This window comes from Aquarana catesbeiana, linkage group LG08, assembly GCF_042186555.1.
Source record: "Aquarana catesbeiana isolate 2022-GZ linkage group LG08, ASM4218655v1, whole genome shotgun sequence".
Taxonomy (NCBI): Eukaryota; Metazoa; Chordata; class Amphibia; order Anura; family Ranidae; genus Aquarana; species Aquarana catesbeiana.
Window position 1 is genome coordinate 96,442,360 of NC_133331.1, and position 21,535 is coordinate 96,463,894.

The 21,535-nt window shown below is 41.7% G+C and overlaps 1 protein-coding gene across 4 annotated transcripts in view; it reads left to right on the forward strand.

Moving 5' to 3' along the window:
* The window catches only part of BTRC (beta-transducin repeat containing E3 ubiquitin protein ligase), a 324,424-nt gene that overhangs the window by 116,427 nt on the left and 186,462 nt on the right, over positions 1 to 21,535 (forward strand). The gene's annotated exons all lie outside the window — the stretch shown is intronic.

Genomic DNA, 21,535 nt, shown 5'->3' on the forward strand with positions numbered 1-21,535 from the left:
CATTCTTCCACCCTGCAGTATAAAAACTACATACACATGGCCAAAAGATGAAGTTGTACTTCTGTAGGGAGATGTATGTTTGCATGTGCCTGTGTTCCAGGTTTGTCTATATGATAAATTCAGACTGAAACACAGAAAGAACCTGGGTCAGTGGACCGAGCATCTCATCAGTCTCAAGGCAGCAAGTCTCTACTTATTTTTGTCACTCGTGCCGTCTTCAGACCTTCACACTTTGTGCTTTTCTGCCGGTGTTCACCATGAATGTCAATGCTAGCTGTAGATGCAAGCTAACATCTCTCAATGGCTATGGTACTGGATGGAACGATTTATTTCCCGTAGTCATATAGAGGTATCATGTTTTTACATGTTACATTAGTCACATTAGTCTCTGAAGCTCACAATCTACTAAAATTCACCATGTGACAGACTTTGTGCACTGGTTTGCTGTTAAATCCTGGATAGATTGATGGATAGACATCTTGGGGGCTACTTTTAGATAGTCTTCAGAAGGGGGCTTTTGGCATATTCTTTTAATACCTGCCAAATTCCACTCAGCCTCCAGGTTGGAAAAATTGTGCAGTACTGAATGACTCCTAACCCTTATCCATGTTCATTGTGTTGTGCATCACTGACAAAAAGTTTGCATGAGAATTTGGGCTTCGATCACTTTGTTTTCTATGTCTTTTGCCAATGAGCTCCCCCACCAGAGAGCGATCGTAGTTCTGGCTTAACAGAGGGTAAAACACTGGAGTTTGATGCTCTCCGATATTCAACTCCCATGTGAACGTAGTCTTGGGACTTAAAATATCTGATTTTATTTATCTGTATTCATGCTGTATGTACCCAAGTTATAGGTAATACACCAAGCAAATCGGAAAGCCACATCCATGAAATGTAACAATTTATATTACCTGTCAAAGGACTTTTATCTCTGTTCACTAAGTTGTGAGATTTAGGGCCTGTGTCAACAGGCTTTGGTGCTTATGTCGATGTCATCAGTTTTAGATGCTTCTGAGAGAATTCACAATTCATTACCAGGTCCATTTGACCTGCAGTTGACTTCTTCTGGCTTGTATTTGACCTGTTTCAATGTGGATTTTGAATTCCTATAGATTTACATTGGTTTACAAAACCTATTTGATGCAAAAAAAGGTCTGTTGACATGTGCCCTTACAGTCATACCACACCTCACCGCCAACCTAATGACCAGACTTTTCTCTACTGCAGCTAAAGTGACACTAAACAATATCCTTACTTTCCATAAATAATCATTCGCTTTCACTACTTAAAGAAAATCTTCAACCCCCTCGAGAACCCCACCCCCACAATAAATGGTCCCAATTTTGTGGGAACAGTTTGGGGATGGCCCCTTCCTGTTCCAACATGACTGCGCACTAGTGCACAAACAAGGGTAGTAAAAACATGGATGAGCTCTAATTTATACTAAAGGTGTTCTTTAGGGATAAGGTCAGAACTCTGGGGGCCAGTCAAGTTCCACCCCAAACTAGTCATCCATGTCTTTATGGACCTTGCTTTGAGCACTGGTGCGCAGTCATGTTGGAACAGGAAGGGGCCATCCCTAAACTGTTCCCACAAAGTTGGGAGCATTAAATTGTCCAAAATATCATGGTATGCTGACACCTTAAGAGTTCCCTTCACTGGAACTAAGGGGCCAAAAACAACCCCACAACATAATCTCCCTATACCAAATGATTTGGACCAGTGCACAAAGCAAGGCCCATAAAGACATGGATGAGTGAGTTTGGGGTGGAGGAACTTGACTGGCCTACACAGAGTCCTGACCTCAACCCGATAGAACTCCTTTGGGATTAATTAGAGCAGAGACTGCGAGCCAGGCATTCTTGTCCAACATCGGTGCCTGACCTCACATATGCGTTTTTGGAAGAATGGGCAAAATTTCCCAAAGACACACTCCTAAACCTTGTGGACAGCCTTCCCAGAAGAGTTGAAGCTGTCATAGCTGCAAAGGGTGGGCCAACTCAATATTGAACCCTACGAACTTAGACTGGGATGCCATTAAAGTTCGTGTCCGTGTAAAGGCAGGCATCCCAATACTTTCGACAATATAGTGTACCTTCACTCCCTAGCTAGACTTACCGTACCTGATCTTCCTTTCTACTCTTAAAGTGGAAGTTCTGCTTGGTTGCCTCCTCCCCCTTGTACCTGGTTTTGACAGGTACCAACCCCAACTTCTGGTCAGATCCCTGCAAGTGAAGTGTGCCTGTAAAGGCAAGAGTCCCAATACAATATAATTATTTTTTTTACTTGTTTTTATTGGTATATTTCTATCTGCCTGTAGTTCAGCTTTAAACAAGCATTTAATAGTTCTTTTTACCAAGTGACCTTACAATACCCAGCCAGAGCTCCTTCTAAGCAAAGTAATTAATAAAAGGTAAACACAACTCGAGAGGCAGGATTGCGTTCCATGACCTTAAACAACGTGCGTATATTTCTTGGAGAAGAGTGTGTTTTTGCTTTTCCTCTGCTCTTTGCTAATAGGCTCTGTCAGCTTTTTAGATGGGCCTCATTTGTAACGGTATAAATGGCAACCTTTCTGTGCACTTGGCAGTTTGTGTGTCCACTTACCATCCTAACAATGTGGCTTGGTATAATAAAAGCATTGAGTAGACTGTGAAAGCAGCTTGGCCCCCAACCCCCGACATATATTTCTTGGAGTAGTTAGGATTCTTTAGCTATCATTGCTGCTTGGCTGGAACCCTGGGGTGGCATCTGAAGGCATGAGAGAGGCCAAAAAAAAACCTAACAAAGTCCTTTTCCCCTTGTTGGCTTTTCCTTCTATTCATACAATCCTAATGAAAACCATCTGGTTTGGAACAGCCATATTGTCTTGCCTTTCACCTCTATTGTCATTGCGTTCACCTGCAGTGAGGGAGGGGGGCACCCCGGTTTGTTTTAGAAGCTGTAATTCAAGTCTTCATTGATACTTTGCAGTTAATTTTAAGGGTGCTGGAGCATTGTTGAGTAAAACTGTCAGACATGGCAAAAAGCTAGCAGCTGCCACGTTTTCACCACCTTGTGAACGGCTGGAGTAATGTCATGGGTTGTTAAATAGAGGATTACTTTGTAGATGGTCTTCCTTCGTATCTTTTACTGCTGACCTTTTGACTTTGGCACTAAAGCTGCTTGTGTTGTCCCCTATTCACAGCACTTTGCGTTTGTAAAACTCACCAAAGGGCCTTGCTTTTCATATTATGCATACCATGTAACCAGGAACACCCTCTCGTTATTTTCTGATTTTTTTTTTTTTTTTTATTGAATTTAATTACATATTTATACTTAAAACTTATCACGCAGGATTCAGCTAATTTATGCTTCCCTATTTTTATTAGGCTGTCTAATTATGATTTTAGAGCTTCAGTCTTCTCATTGGAAATGGCATTTTCAATGCATCTGTTTACTGGCAAGTGTATTGTGTTGACAGCTCCCCCTCTAGTGGCCGTTTGCATTATTAACAACTCTGGTTTTGTGCAACTGTTGAATATAATATAAATAGTTGCACTTAAAGAGGAATCCCCCCCCCCCCCCCCCCACAAAAAAAAAAAAAATTCAGCAGCAGCAAATACTGTAGGATGCTGACTTTTAAAAAAAAAGTCACTCACCTGTCCCATGGTCCAGCGGTGTACTCACTGCAGTTGTGTTCTCCGTGTGTCCTCCTTCAGCAGCACCGGCATCTCTGCTATGGGCACTCAGCTCTGACACCTTGCGGCTTCACAGTTAGGGTGCCCACTGCGCGAGTGGCACTGCGGTCTGTGACTGGCTCCGAAGTCACTTACCTGTCCAGGGTTCCCGCAATGTTTTGCACCCCAGCCAGTTTTCGGATCAGCTCTCGGGTGCTGCCACTGCCATTCATCGTAAGGGAAACCCGGTTCCCTACTGCACATGCACAAAGTGCGCTGCGCTTTCTAACTGGCTTGGCGGCATAGGAGGGGCAGGGCCGTGGGGAGTGTGGCACTGGAGGAAGCAGGGCACAGCAGAACATTGCACCTGGTTCGCCGGCGGTTCCCTCCACCAGTATCTCCTGGGAGCACAGTGGTGTAGTGTTTAGCACTTTCACCTAGCAGCAATAGGGTCGCTGGTTCAAATCCCGACCACAACACCATCTGCCTGGAGTTTGCATGTTCTCCCTGTGCCTGCGCGGGCTTCCTCCGGGTACGCCAGAGAAAAAAAGAAAGAGGCTCCCATCATGTCACATAGAGTGTAGTGGTCCCATCCCTGTATGTAGGAACAAAGGAAAAACTCCCCTCAAGTGGGACTTTGACGGACCATCCACTCAGTATTGTATAAAAAATGTCTTTTAATAGTAAAGAATAAAATACATATGCACCCTTGTGATGTGTAGATTTCATAACAAAATATCACATGAGAAACACGCAAAAACTAACAACTGTGTATATGAACGTCAAACGTCATACAATGTAAATGCCCTGATGCCCTGATGCCCGATGCGTTTCCGGTATGAAGTATTCAGATACCTTCATCAGGGGCTGAGGGTCCGACAAATTTTTTAAAAATGTATATTGGTTCCAGTTTGGTGGTTCCATGTAAAAAGTAGGCACTGAGGATCAAAGATCCGTAATAATGTTGCATGGCTGTCAGACAGTAAAAAAGTGGGCCAACTCTTAGATGCGTAATGTCTGCAATATCCTATGGGGTATGCCAATGTAGTATCCACAGCAGTGTGAGGGACAGCTAGTCACTGAAGCCTAGGGTGTTAGCTGAGCGACCAAAGGATAAATATCCAGATGTCCCTGGGGCGGCATGTCGTATATCACTCTCTGCCATATAGTGTGCTGCAGCCCGGTCCGTTTTGTTACTTCCTGATAGAGCTGCACGATTAATCGTCAAGAATCATTATCGAAATTTTTTTTCCCGTTGCGATCTTGATAAGTGTTTCACAATTCTTCACAACTCTTGCTATGCAAAGAATTCTCTCTGCTCTTCTGAAGCCACAGCCATCAAAAAACCGGGCAGTCTGCCAAGAATCAGAACATTCTTTAGCAGTTGAACTAAGTCTAAACATTGTAACAATTGGTCAATGGAATAGACTTTGTGTGTAAGTGAAAAAAGTTTAACCACTGAAACACTAAACCTTTTTCTGACATTTGTTGGTTTCAAGTTAAAATAATTTTTTTTTTGCTAGAAAATTATTTGGAACCCCCAAACATTATATATATATTTTTTAGTAGAGACCCTAGAGAATAAAATGGTGGTTGTTGCAATATTTTATGTCACACTGTATTTGCGCAGCGGTCTTTCAAATGCAATTTTTTTAGAAAAAATTACTTTAATGAATAAAAAAAAAAAAAAAAAAAACAATAAAGTTAGCCCAATTCGTGAGAATCGTGATCTTTTTATTCTAAGCAAAAAAATGTGATTCTCATTTTGGCCAGAATCGTGCAGCTCTACTTCCTGATTCCTTTGAGGAAGCTGGCTGTTAGCGTGGAGGATGTAGTTGTCTGCTTTGTTTTGAGAACAAGGCTTGACACGCGCACGTTTATGCCCTCTTTCTATCCAGCAATCAATGGGCTGATGATACACCGGACATGACGGCCTGCCTTTCAGAACGATGCTTGGCCCGCACGTGTCCACGCCATCTTCCTTTCCAGGAAGTAATTGCCTGATTACAAACAATTCGTACAAACTCTGTCACAGGTTGATTAGCTATATTTTCTATATAAATGCAATGACCCGGACAGGCTGACACCCCAGATGATGTCTCCTTAGACAAAACGCGCCAGTTCGAGCTCTGTCGGTGCCATTGCATTATGCTGAGTGTTATTTGAAACAAGCGCTTTTTTATCCTTGGACATGTGAGTGTTCTTGACCTTTTGAATAAATTTTGCATATAACCGATTTACACTATGTGTAGTTTCCCTGTCTCTTTTGGATACATTGCTTCTCACAGAGAAACACAGCTTGCCCCTCTGGTTTATCTTTGTTGAATCGAGTTTTTACATGACTGATCCGCAACAAAAACCAAGGGATCACCCTCCATTGTGGTCAGGAAAGAGTGGTGTTGTAGCTCCCCTTTTTGGTGTGGTTACACCTCCTGCCTGGTTGACTCATCGGGCATAAACCTTATTGAGTCCACTTGTTGTGGTAAGCCTCTTCCATATTGGTGGTGGGATCTTCTTCACGCATGTGACCATTATTGCTGGCATTGGGACTCCATTTCCCTTCCTTGGACCATTCACAGGAACATTGTTTTTGTCTTTGGCTTTTCAGCTATTTATCTGTCGGACATTTTCTCCTTTGCACTTTTTTTTTAGTGGACATTTTTTCTTTGCACTTTAACTAGTTTTTATATTTGTGTTCACATTCATGCACATATGTGACATATCCACTTGATATTTCCTTTTGTACTTTTTGCACTTTTAACCTACTTGATATTTTTGCTTCATTTGGCTTATTTTGTACATATATTAGGTGATACATTTTCGATCATCGATGCATAGTCCTCGAACAGACTAGTGTTTGCACCATGCACTTTTTCTATTTTCTAGGTTCATTTACTATATTGCCTCACAGTTTTATAGATCAATCTATCTACTAGGGTATATTTACCCTTCTTGTTTAATCATTCACGGTTCTTTATTATCGCTTTTTCATGATTTGTGATATTATATTTCTGCCAATAAATTTTGGAGTTTCCAATTATATTTAGTAGAGTGAGCGTTCAGTTGCACTTACAACATATTCATCAGTATTTCATGAACTTCAAAATTTTTTCTCACTTTTTTAGCGATGCGCTTATTTTTTTTAATTTACTACGCATTATTGTCTATTGTCGTGGTGGCTGCTTCCATATTTTTAGAGTGCTAGCGCAGTATTTTCTCTTTATTTAGGCTTAATGTACACGGGGTGTTTTAAAACCTCCCCTGAATGATTTAAATTGACCGATAGTAAACGACGTTTAAAAACGTCTGTTTTGCCACGTTTAACCGCGTTTGTGTTTTCAGCAGCGTTTTTTTTATTTATTTTTTTCAAATAGTCAAAAATGTATCTCTATTAAAAACTTCTGTAACAAAAACTCAGAATAAAGCGAGTTACCTGGTTTACGCGTGTTTACAGGCATTTGTTTCAAATGCCTCTGAACATCCGTCCTGAATGCGGTTTTTTGCTTTCCAAAAAAAGCTTCTAAACTCAACTGCCTAAAAACTACTATAAATGGCCCTGTGTATATGTACTGATAATATAACATAGAGGAGAGTTCAGAGGCAGCTGGACAAAACGCACAACTGATCCTAAACGTCCGTTTTCCAGCAGCAGTGTACATGAAGCCTTTTACCAAAAAAGAATGCTGACTTGATATCGTAACAGACTGCATAATGTCTGTTGTTTTAAAAAGTTGGACTCTGGTAAACTTGCTGTAAGATGTTTAGATAAGATTACAGTAAAATAACTTTTTACACATGTATATTGAAAATATTAAAGCTAAAATGATATATTTGTACTTGCACTATTGTGACAATTATTGTATGTCTGTGCAACATCATCCTGTGTTTTGACCAGGGCAGCGTGTTTATCTGCTTCTCTTCCCACTAATAAATGATTTGAACTTAAGTGATCAATTGCTTTTAGTGTGTTATATGTTTCTCTTGACAAGTAAACCCTCTATTGATTAGCCATTACTGTGTTAGATAATCTCGTGTCATTGAACATATTGTAAAAAAAAAAAAAAGAAAAAGAAAAAGAAAAGCTGGCAATGTTTTTACCCCAGCAGCACTACGAAAATTGAGAACGCAGTCAGAATTATAGGCAGCTTGGTCAGAGTCATTACAAGAAATCGGTATTTGTGTTTGTTAGCATACCTGGTCTCCCGAAACACGGTAGACAGAAGCCATCTTTTGCGAAGTGATGGCTGACAGGCTGCTGTAACCGTAATGAGTTTCTCTATTTCTTTGAAGAATTCTACCATTAACTCTTTAGTAGTTCTCAATGCATTAAAGTGGTAGTTCAGTCAAACACTAACTATGCTTAAATCTACTCCCACCCTCATTCTAAGCCTATCCTATCTACCATGTAAAGGAAAGATGTGTATACTTGCCTATGGCAAGGGCGCTCCGATCCGTTCACACGATTGGCTTCCAGCGCTAGCTTCAATGAAAAGGGGAGATCTCTGACAATTGTTGCAGATCCAGGCCTACTATGGGGCATCGGTTGTCGGCTGTTCCTCTACACTGAAGCCGGCGCTAGGTGTTTTATCGGGTTGAGGTCAGGACTCTGTGCAGGCCAGTCAAGTTCCTCCACCCCAAACGCACCCCTAAACTTTGTGGACAGCCTTCCCAGAAGAGTTGAAGCTGTTATAGCTGCAAAGGATGGGCCAACTCAATATTGAACCCTATGGACGAAGACTGGGATGCCGTTAAAATTCATGTATGTTTAAAGGCAGGCGTCCCAATATTTCCGGTAAAAATTGTGTATATACAACATGGGAACTGGTATTCCCACTTTGGCAGAAATTACTACATTTAGATGTTTTGCATAACTTTCCACTAGTCTGGCATTGACTCTGAGTACTCTGGTTATATCAGTATGGCAGGATATTTTAAATATAAATTGTACATGCACTGATGTTTTTTATTTGTTGTGCAAGTGCATCTGGGGGTCCACATACCTATACTAGAGGGTCATGTACTCCTTCTACAGCTACCTGAGATCTGCATACCCGTATTAGAGTATCATGCAATATTTCTACTACTCTGGAGCCCAACCTGTGGCCCAGGGGCCATGTCCAGCCCTTTCATTATCGTACATCATGGGACATAGAGCCATAGTAGTTACTATATGGTTATAGACCACCTTCAGGTGATGGACACTGGCACACCCTAAGACAGGAAGTCCACTCCCTATATAACCCCTCCCACTTTTGTTATTGCTGTCATAAGGGATGTAAACATCCCTTGTGACAGGTGCTCTTTATGAAGGGATCAGGGATCCGCTCTATAGAACAGTACCGGGGTGATGACTGCGGGCATCATCTCGGTAAAGACCCTTGAAGTAATATCGGTTACGTTTGTGCCCGATACTTCAAAAAAAAGTGAATAGCGGCTGCCAATAATCGGCCTCAACGATAATTGGTCGATCCCTAGTCCATACCCTCCTTTTCTTCTTTTTGAGCTTGCTTTTGGTGAACTTGTTATTGTGCCTTGGATCATTATTGTGTTAAAAGCGTCATTTTCGGTTCATCTTGCGGACAAATGGCCTCACTTTAAAATTATGCAGAATTTATAGTTGACCCAGTGGGTTGATTTACAAAAATGGGTAAAGCATGTTCACTTTGCAAAGGGTTTCTACTTAACTTACTTAATATGCTAAGAATTCACTTTGCATGCAGGTAAAGTGAAAATGCAGGAATTTTGCTTGCACGTGATTGGATGATTGAAGTCAGCAACCTACATTCGCTAAGTTAAGAGAACATGTTCTACTCCTTGTGTAAATCAGCCTAACTGCAGATGCCCCTGCCCTCAAGCAACAAACCCATCCCAAACCATAATATTTCTACCACCATACTTCACAGTTGGTATGAGCGTCTTTACCTGAAATGCTGTTTTCAGTTTGTGACAATTATGTCTACTGTTACTGTGGCCAAACAACTCTGTCTTTGATGCATTGATCCACAGCATATTATTCCAGAAGTCCTGGTTTTTGCTTATAGGTTCAAACTGCAGTCTTGCTGTAGTGTAGACAGCAAAGGCTTTTTCCTGACACAATACAAGTTAAAATATATCTGAAGGCAAAACTTTATTTTTAGTTTTGGGTAGAGGGATTAGAATGCTTGTCAGTTTTTATTTACTGTCTATGCACCCCATTAAGGAGATTCCCCCTCACTATTTGTCATGTTTACGATCATCACTGAAAGTAAAAGAAAATCCTACACTTTGGGTTGTCCCCAGAAAAGTAATTGAGGGGACGTCTTCCAATGGGGGACACTAGTTCCGGTGACCTGGGTGTCCCCAAGAAATGCTCTTAATTTGCAGGGATTTACTCTCACTTCCTGTTTGATTACAGGGCAGGAAGTGAAGAAAAATATCTGTAATGGAACACAGATGGTGAAAAAAAAAAAATGACAGGGGTCTCCCTTACTGAATAAAGAAAAAACTTTTGCCTGTAATTCTATTTTAAGTTGGTGCAGAATTGTAGGCGCTTGCATTTTTGACACCAAATGTTGCAAGTGTTCTCTGCAGATTCCATGATGAAACGTTTAATATCTTGGGCTAAATTCCCAGGCCTTTTTTTACAGTGGAACGATTAAATCAAAATAATTTTGGTAAGAGATTCAAGAAGATTGCCAGACTCCTAGGCATCCACAATTGTCTTTTAGAGGTCCTTGGAGAGCTCTTGTGACCCTGACATCATGACACCACACATATCAAAAATAAAGAGAACAAAAGACCGTAGATATATGAGGTTTAGAGTAGTATTAAGGGCCTGTTCACACCACATGCAGTCCAGTGCGTTTTTTTTCTGCATTAAAAACGCATGGAAAGTAGGTTATATGGTTTTCAATGGCATAGTTCACACCAGTGCTTACAGTTCCAGTGCGTTCCAGACAGTTCCAGAAAAAAAAGTAGAACATGCTGCATTTTTTTGCACTGGACTGTACTGGAACGCTATAAAACGCACCAAAAACGCACTGCAACACACTTGTCCTTATTTAAGGTTAAGAAAAAAGAGGGGGGGGGAAGCACTGGACTGCATCAAAAACGCATCAAAAATGCTCTGGAACGCATCAAAAGCGCACATGCAGAAAAGCACCTGGAACGCATCCAGACTGCGTTTTCTATGGTTTGAACTGGTCCTAAGTTCACTTTTTTTTTTTTTCTAAATTCCAGCTCCCCTATGCACCAATATAGCATTTTGTGCAAAAATATCAAAGCTTTCCATAAAATCTACAGACACCTACCTCTGCAGGTCACAGGAAAAACGAGCCACAAAACGTTTACTCCCAATATGCTAGATGTGAATGGGGTCTGAAAGTGAAATTGGTGCGATAACACAAGAACAATGAGGCTCCATTCATATCTGCGCGTTTCCTTGCATTTCAGAAATGCGCTGCATCAAAAATCACAGTAAAAAAGCACCAAGCTCCACTCTAAAAAAAAAAAAAAAAAAAAAAGTCCTGAAGCTTCTTTGGGGCAATTGCTGTGTGTAGGGCAGCACATTCAGGATTGGCTGCCCTAGGTGTGATGAGTGATAATGCTCCAAAACACCCCCCACCTCGCTAAAAAAACGCATGTGGGAATGTGAGTTCCCACTATGCAGAGATGTGAACGGGGCTTGACAGCTGAGTGTTTGTCCACTCCCTTCTATGTACTTGTATAGTGAGAATGGTGATTATGGATTGATTGCATTTAATTTAAAAAACGTGCAGCTGGGAATGGGTGGGTGGAAGGGGGGATGATGCAGGGTGTGTGCTAATGAGGTCAGCTGGTCAACTCCTTCCTGTGTCGTGACCTACAGTCTGTAAGGACGTAAGACAGAAGCAATAGATAGGTTTGGAATCATGGATGCAGGACAGTAAGGTTTGTGTCTGTAGATTTTATGGAAATCTTTGATATTTTTGCAAAAAAAGTACATGAATGCTATATTGGTACACAGGGGAGCTGGAATTTAGAAATAAAAATAAGGTGAACTTGGCCTTTAAACTCTCCTCCTTATTTAGCTCCAATATATTTATGTGTATATAGAAAATGTATACCACCATGCGTTTCCAAAAAATCCCCAGTCACTTTTTAATTGCATAAAAAATTGCTCACACCTGATCCTCTATTGCCACTTTCTCGATTTTTACACTGTAAAGTTCACATTATTGTCTATGGCGGGACTACCCACCATCCTTTGTGCCATTAACATAAGGTGCATGTGTGACCATCTTAGGATTTCAGCTTGTCTTTCCCCCCACAGTTGCCAATCAATCCCTGGAGAAGGAGCTTGGGTTTGAGCCGTTTATTGTACTATGAGCTGCCTGTGTGGGGGGGCACAGAATGTTGGGCTACAGTACCAGGCGAAGAAGAGAATAGGAAGATTTCAACTCAAAATTGCATGGAGATGACTGGCAAAGAACCTTTGGAAACCAGCAAACATAGTGCAGTTGTATGCTGTGGTTTATTTATTTATTTTAAATCAAAGGTTTAGTAATAATTTTAAATAAGACAAGTTCCACCTGCATACTTCTTAATGAGGTTATATTCACTGCCAGTCAGTTTGGAACACCCAAGTCTAGTTTCATGGATTATAAATGTAGAGGTGTACTTTCTTTTTCCATTTTGCAAATATAGCATTTTTAGGAAATTCAGCTGATTAGAATGAATACACTGTCAGTTTTTGTTTTTTTTTTGTCAATTGTTCAAGTTATCTTTATTTGTAGGCACTGTTTGAATGATGATCTAATGTTTGGTAGTTTAAAATGTGTTGAAAAAGTCAACCATTTGAATGGGGTGTACTTATTTTTAAGGTGGAACTTTACTCACTAAATTTAAGTTTGTGAACACCCCAAATTTTATTTTTTTTTAAAGCGGGAGAGATGTATTATATCTCCTCTGTGTTAGACCCCTTTCACACTGGGGCGCTTTGCAGGCACTACAGCGCTAAAAAAAGCGCCCTGAAAGAGCCGCTGCTGTGTCTCCAATGTGAAAGCCCCGAGGGATTTCACACTGGAGCGGTGCGCTGGCAGGACTGTAAAAAAAAAGTCCTGCTAGCAGCATCTTTGGAGCGGTGTATTCACCTCTCCTTCACCGCTCCTGCCCATTGAAATCAATGGGGCAGCGTGGCTATACCACTGGCATAGCACTGCTGCAGCAGCGCTTTGAGGAGGTTTTAACCCTTTTCTCGGCCGCTAGCAGGGAGATAAAACTGCCCCTCTAGTGGCCGAATACTGCCGCTAAAACGACGGTGAACCGGTGCTAAAAATAGTGTTGTTTTGCTGCCGAAGCCGCCCCAGTGTGAAAGGGGCCTTAAAGTTTTCTTACCTGTTAGTTCACACTGTACACACACTCGGTTCAGTGTGTAATTTCAGCATCTGCCAAGATGAATGAACTCCCGCACATGCATGGGAGTGACGTCATCAAGGTCCATCCAGCAAAAATAGCTGAGGATCAGAACCCAGAAGAAGACTGGCTGAACATGTCAGCAGCCGGTGAGGGACCACATGAGTGGATGCGAGTGTAGTTTATCTTTAACCTGAAAGTGTTATTATTATTTTTTTTTTTAACTTATTACACAAATATAACAAAATATTTTCAATGACATATTTAAGCAGCCAAAAGGAACCAAATAAGAGAATTTGTTAGGGCCTGCATACACTTTAGGTTAGTGAATACCTTCAAAGTCAAGAACTGTTGTAAATAATTTATGTACAGAGATTTATTAGAAATGATAGAAGGGTTTGGCGCTGTTCCTATTTAGTTTCCTACCTCCATATAGGTTACTAGATTAAAATAAATTCTTAGGTGCACCGTGCATATATCAAATATTAAATACAAATTAACAATATGAATTCCCAAGTATACCGTGCATGTGTCAATTAAATATTCTGTTGCAATATTGTGCAATCATAGGTGATACATAGACATAACTTAAATGCTTACATATGTAATAATGCTAGGGAGGGAAGAAAGGGGGGGGGGGAAGGGAGAAGGGAGTGAGATAGGGAGGTGGGGAGGGGTGTAGGAAATCTGTTCCTAAGGAAAATTACAATAACAAGATAAAGTGCAAATGTAGACGTCCTAACGACGAAACGCGTAGGGCGTGGCCTAATCTGTGCTTCCCAAACATCACCTCCTGTACCAGCGCTGAAGGATATTAATGACGGTTTTGACGTTTTTACCATTTCGCTTGATTTTTACTGTAAAAGTGTGAGTACCCTTTCATTTTGTGTAATAAAACTTTTTTTAAAGCAATTTTACGCTATGGGCACTCCCTCTCTTTTTATATATGAAATACCACGATCCTGAGCCCGCCAGCGATCGCTGTACAGTGGCGATAAAACTGTAACTGCCTACTACCCCCGCAGGGGTGAAGTGATCTGGTGAGTGGCTGCACTTTCAGAGCAAAGAGATATTATAAGTGAAGGATTATCACCACAGCACAAGAATATGACACAAGAGACTTACTAAAGAATTTTGAAGCACGTTTGCACTTTTATCTTGTCACTGTTGCCTTTTGGATTGCACCAGCACATTTGCACTTTATCTTGTTATTGTAATTTTCCTTAGGAACAGATTTCCTACACCCCTCCCCACCTCCCTATCTCACTCCCTTCTCCCTCCCCCCCCCCCCCCCTTTCTTCCCTTCCTAGCATTATTACATATGTAAGCATTTAAGTTATGTCTATGTATCACCTATGATTGCACAATATTGCAACAGAATATTTAATTGACACATGCACGGTATACTTGGGAATTCATATTGTTAATTTGTATTTAATATTTGATATATGCACGGTGCACCTAAGAATTTATTTTAATCTAGTAACCTATATGGAGGTAGGAAACTAAATAGGAACAGCGCCAAACCCTTCTATCATTTCTAATATATCTCAGCTGTCCCCATTTTAGGGTGACTGCCTGTTGGGAGGCAGCAGTTCCAAACTTTACCAATTAAGTCTTTATGTCCACTGTGCGGGTTCACCATCCCTTTACTATGTACAGAGATTGTTGGTGCTCTAAATGAATAATATATCATTTATATTTACCAGTTTGCTTATCAAATAGGAAGGGCATCACTATTTATCTGCCAGCAGTCTGTTGTCTGTGGTAGCTTATGAAATATCCAAGGAATCTTGGCTGTGCAGAAGCAGTCAGGCCCCTAAGTTAAGGAAACTTGGCCCTATGTGACTTACTTCCCTCTACAAATATGTATGTAAGCCTATGACACTTCCAGAGCAGGCCTTTGACATTAGGAGTTTAACCTTCATTAGTAATAGGATAGCAACTCACAGTAGTTTACGTACTATGTGACTTTGCCTTGACTTATCAGGGTTAAAGCCATATATCAGAACCTTGATGCCCTGACTATGCTCTGTATAATTATAACAGGGATTTTCATAATGGCAGTCAGGAGTTGAATGCTCATAGGACACTGGCCAGCATTCCACGACATACTAACTCAATGCTAAGAATAACTTACTGTTGTGGAGGGACCAATTTCATTCCAGTTACCTCCTGTCTTGTAGGCAGGCTTTACAGCCATGGTGCCAGTTATCTAATGTGCTGCTGATGATGCAAGTTTGCCAGAGAACAGTCTTTTTCTGGAACATTAAGTTACTTTATTTCAAGAGATTTACTGAACTGATCGTCGGGGAAATCATATGTGACTGATATCTGCAAGCAGATTGACAGATTTGAGCATTGTAGTTAGAAGTTTCCCTCTGCTTACCTTACTGCTTATTTTCCTTTTTCTTTTTTATACTTTTTTTTTATACTTCCTTTTTTGGTGACAACCTGAATTGATATATATTTTAGAGTTTGCTCGTATTCATGCTTTATGTCTTGTAGCAGGAGGTTGACCTTGTGCTACTGTTTTAAAATGGTGGTTTATGCCAGGTTTTTGGGTATTATGCACACTATCGGCTCAGGTGTGTGCTGCATTCATATGAGAGCCAGAGATGGAGCTCAGAGCCTCACCCCCTCGAGGGGAGGTCAGTGTGTGATGGGACCTGTGTGAGGTGCTGCTGTGCATCATGGCGTCCAGGTCAGTACAGAGCAAGGAACGAGCCCAAGTGAGTGTCCATGAGGGAGAAAAGCAGCTAGGAAGCTGTAAGGAAGACGCAGAGCTGAGGTGCATCGTCTGTGCAGAAACACTGGAATGTGTTTCATGGTCAAAAGGACCAAAAATGTACTGAAGTTCAAGAGGGACCCTAAAGAGGTATTTGGAGCAGTAAAACTGCCACAAGAGAGCAGGAGGCTGAATGTTATGTTTTTTGCAGTAAGCCCCGGTTCACACAGGGGCGAATTGTCAGGCGACTTAGCCGCCTGACAAGTCGCGTCCCGTTCTGTACTACGGAACCGTTCTAATAGGAGCGACACAAGTCGCTCCGACTTAGAAAAAGGTTCCTGTAGTATTTTGGGTGCGACTTCTGGTGACTTGCATTGACTTCTACACAGAAGTAGTTTTGCAAGTCGCCGCTGAAGTTGTGTGCAGGTCGCCTCGGTGAGTCGGCCTGCAAGTCGTGTTGCCCCTGTGTGAACCGGCAGTGATGGTGAAAACCCCCTGCGTGGGAAGACTTACCTGTGTGATGTTTTGATCGTTTAATAAAAGTAGGCAGGAAAGCCCTGAAAGCTATATCTGGCATGGAGTAAACTCACTGTTTTGTCACTGCCATTGAGCTTAGAAACCCCGACGTGTCACAGTATCTTCAAATCAATACATAATATTTATGGCTTATCGTATAGTCAGGTTTATTGTACTGGTATGCAGTGCAATCTTTCCCATTGGAGCATGTCTTTCGTTGTGTGTTGCAGATATCTATTTCTTGTTAACACTTGGACTGTTCCAACCTTTGTATATTTCTTGTGGATACCAATGAAAATGTATTGAGCTAAAAATTGGTCAGTCTAATGCCCCGTACACACAGTCGGACTTTGTTCGGACATTCCGACAACAAGATCCTAGGATTTTTTCCGACGGATGTTGGCTCAAACTTGTCTTGCATACACACGGTCACACAAAGTTGTCGGAAAATCCGATCGCTCTGAACGCGGTGACGTAAAACACATACGTCGGGACTATAAACGGGGCAGTGGCCAATAGCTTTCATCTCTTTATTTATTCTGAGCATGCGTGGCACTTTGTCCATCGGATTTGTGTACACACGATCGGAATTTCCGACAACGGATTTTGTTGTCGGAAAATTTTATCTCCTGCTCTCCAACTTTGTGTGTCGGAAAATCCGATGGAAAATGTCCGATGGAGCCTACACACGGTCGGAATTTCCGACAACACGCTCCGATCGGACATTTTCCATCGGAAAATCCGACCATGTGTACGGGGCATAAGACTTAAGTTGGCCATAGGTGGATCATTATTGGGTGAGTTCAGCAGGGACCAGCCACATTTTTAGATCCATCTATGGCTGTTCCCGTATGAGATCATTAGAGTGTCTGCTCTTGAACGGGCTTGCTGGAAAAAATGTAGTTAGATTAGCGATGCAGTCAGTCAGTGTATTCTGGCAGCCGATAAGTCCCTGATATCAAAATACAGTCTCTCCTTGGGAGGGTTCCCTCCACCTTGGCTGTGTGGATGTGGGAATCAGTTCAGTTCTTTTTCTGATCAAAAAAAAAAAACTGAGCAGTGTATGGCCACCTTGAGTTTGCCTTTTTTATTATGAACATTTTTAATCCATTTTTGTAGGAAAGATTATAGTAAAGTAAGTAAACCTGGTCTAGCCTAAAATGTCTCTAAGATAACGAAAGAACTAAAGTTCTTAATGCCTTTTTGTGCCTTCAATTGCCTGTGTTTGTCTTCAGAGTTAACCTTATGTCCCTTTGGAGCCCCTGAAATCCTTTGCCCAGACTGTACCTAGCACCTCAACTGTTGTCTGCGTTGACAGTATGACCTACCTTATCTTGTTAAATGCCAGCATTTCAGTGGCTTGTGTAGGCTCTGGCATTCAGCAGTTGATACTATTAAAACAAAATACTTTATTTTTTTATACTTATATCCCCAATTTATGTACGCGACCTTGGAGGGGATTTACTAAAACTGGACAATGCAAAATCTGGTGCAGCTCTGCCTAGAAACCAATCAGCTTCCAGGTTTTTTTTGTTTAAAGCTTACATTTACAAGCTGAAGTTAGAAACTGATTGGCTACCATGCACAGCTGCACCAGATTCTGCACTCTTCAGTTTTAGTAACTCAACCCCCTTCTCTCCTAAATATGGCAAAACTTAATTTTCTTGACAGCCACAGAAGGGTTAGGCTGCCTGCAGAGATTGTGGGGTGAGGAACAATTGGTGTGAATCAGTAATTTTATTGTTTATAGATAGCCATTTTGTGCTGGTGTTTGGTGAAGGAGGGGGAATGAAGAAGAAAAAGCACCAGCTAGGATAATTTAAAGGGGATGTGAGAAGGGTGGGATGAGAGTATAACATAAGCCACGTAAACATTGGAATATTTTGGTCCAGAGCTGGCTTAGCATTGGGCAAGTGAAACAGATGTACATGACATCTCCAGTTGAATTGCATCATCAAAAGCATTTATCAGATTTTGCGTGGAGGAGATGTGCAAGCCTAGAAGGTACAATGCACCAACAAGTGACAACTTTGAAAGCCAGTTCTAAAAAAGTAATTAATAGTGTTCGTAAGACTGTGGACCAAATTTGTTGCCAGTCTACCAGTCTACGCAAATTTAGATGTGTTTAAAGTGATTGTAAAGGTTTTTTTATACACAAAGGTAAAAAAAACTTGTGTGCAGCACCCCCCCCCCCCCCCCCAATACTTGCCTGATTCCCCTCTCGATCCAGCAATGTCCACGGGAACCTTGGCTCTCTGTTGACTCGCACTCCTGATTGGCTTTTGGCAGCAGCGGGAGCCATTGGCTCCTGCTGTCAATCACAGCCAGTGAGCCATTTAGGAGACAGAGGGGTGGGATTGAGTCGCAGCTCCGTGTGCGAATTGACAGTCGGGAGCGCGCCTGCTTGGGTGCCCCAATAGCAAGCTGATTGCTGTATGGGCACCCGGCAGGAGGGATGGGCCAGGAGCATCGTTGTGGGACCCGAGAAGAGGAGGATGCGGACTGCTCTGTGCAAAACCACTTCATAGAGCAGGTAAGTACAGTGGATATAAAAAGTCTACACACCCCTATTAAAATGTCAGGTTTCTGTGATGTAAAAAAATGAGACAATGATAAATCATTTCAGAACTTTTTCCACCTTTTTAATGTGACCTATAAACTGTACATCTTAGTTGAACACCAAACTGAAATCTTTTAGGTGGAGGGAAGTAAAATTAAAAAACTAAAATAATACGGTTGCTTAAGTGTGCACACCCTTAAACTAATACTTTGTTGAAGCACATTTTGATTTTATTATAGCACTCAGTCTTTTAGATATGGGTCTATCAGCATGACACATCTCGACTGCTGCCACCACCATGCTTCACTGTGGGTATGGTGTTCTTTTGGTGATGTGCAGTGTTTTTGCGCCAAACGTATCTTTTGGAATTATGGCCAAAAAGTTGGTTTCATCAGACCATAACACATTTTCCCACATGCTTTTGGGAGACCTCAGATGTATATTTGCAAAATTTAGCCATGGTTGGATGTTTTTCTTCGTAAGAAAAAGCTTCCGTCTTGCCACTCTACCCCATAGCCCAGACATATGAAGAATACGGGAGATTCTTGTCACATGTACCACACAGCCAGTACTTGACAGATATTCCTGCAGCTCCTTTAATGTTGCTGTAGGCCTCTTGGCAGCCTCCCTGACCAGTTTTCTTCTCGTCTTTTCATCAATTTTGGAGGGACGTCCAGTTCTTGATAATGTCACTGTTGTGCCATATTTTCTCCACTTGATGATGACTGTCTTCACTGTGTTCCATGGTATATCTCATGCCTTGGAAATTCTTTTGTACCCTTCTCCTGACTGATACCTTTTAACAATGAGATCGCTCTGATGCTTTGGAAGCTCTCTGTGGACCATGGCTTTTGCTGTAGGATGCGACTAAGAAAATGTTAGGAAAGACCAACTAGAACAGCTGAACTTTATTTGGGATTAATCAGAGGCACTTTAAATGATGGCAGGTGTGTACTGACTCCTATTTAACATGAGTTTGAATGTGATTGCTTAATTCCGAACACAGCTACTTCCCCAGTTATAAGAGGGTGTGCACACTTATGCAACCACATTATATTTAGTCCCCCCCCCCCTTTATAGATTTCGGTTAATTTTTCAACTGAGTTGTACAGTACATTAAAGGTAAAAAAACTTCTGAAATGATTTATCGTTGTCTCATTTTTTCCATCACAGAAACCTGACATTTTAACAGGGGTGGGTAGACTTTTTATATCCACTGTACTTACTGTACTGGCTCCGGTTGGCCATGTACCATATCTAGGCCTTGCTTACTAGGGACATGTCCTCTTATGTCCATGAGACTATGCGGCACTTTTTATTATATTATATATTTTATATATTTTTAGTTTTGGTGGGAAGTTTTTGTCTGTTACTTTGGGCTCTGTTGTTGTCCTTGCCCCGGAAGCTGCGATGCGCTCTGTATGCCCTCCCTTTCCCCCTCCCTTCCGCCCCATTGAGAGTGGGGGGTTTGGAGGACTGGGCGGGGATCCACAGTGCATCGACGCCACACACCGTGCCTCTCGTCACACGTCATTGGCGTCATGACGCAGGACAGGTGTATCACCATCACAACCGCCACAGTTGGGGAGGTTGGTCCCTGTCGTGGGCAGTGCTTACCGACTTGATCGGAGCCCCTCCCTGCACATGTCGAGCTGGCGTGACGTTGGTAGGAGCCAGCGTGAGGTGGTGCGGGGTGGTATATATTACGCCACTTGCACACAGCTACCCATGTCACATGATGGAAAACGCTATACTGCACAGGGACTTTTTGTTTCTCTTGCACACAAGGAAGGTAACTTTCATGGCACCTAATATGCCACTAGATCTTCTCTATTGTGACTATAATACGTAATATATACTTTATTCAAGATAGATCTTATGGCCGTTTTTACCCCCCAATTATTTTGGTGCAGTATTAGGACTGGCAACCTTTGTTTTGGGAAGCTCTGTGTTTGCACCCCAGTTGCACGCGGCCCATCATTACCGCAGCTTCCGGGACGGACACCTTCTTTGCGGCCCTGGTCTTACATTCAACATACCCCCATCATCTACTCTTTGCATGTAAGTATCCAGGACTGGCATATTTGCCCTTTCCTGTTATGCTTAGTATCACATTAGATTAATTATACTTCAATCTTTCTAGATATTCAGAAGCATCCGCCCCTCATGAGTGTTTTATACACGAAATGCGTAGGGCAATTTAGAATGTCTACACATACCCATATCAGTAATCAACCTAGTCTACTGACTATCAAGCAATCATGTTTTTATTACTTTACATCATGCCACTTTATTGCATTGTGCCGCCCTAAGGACCTATGTATATATATGAATTCATGGGAATGCTCATCAATTTTCATATTGTCATGTGTTTCCAAGTTGTTCTTATTTTGTATCCTTGATGTCCATGTTATATATGTAATCACCATATTGTCATGTGTTTCCAAGTTGATATCATTATGTAGGGCCGGGGGGTTTTTTTGGTGGTTTTTGCCTCGTGTCCTACTCCTGTAGGTGGCAAAATAACCCTAGGGTCAAGAATAGGGGACACTGGGTGGGTCAATAAACTCATAGAAAGGGATTTTACATTGAGTAACAAAATAAAATCCCGTTTTATCTTTTCAATCTGAGCGGTTGCTGTGCTCAAAATCTTAGCTCTTTGACAGTGCTGTTATTTTTTTATGTAAGAGGTTCATTGCA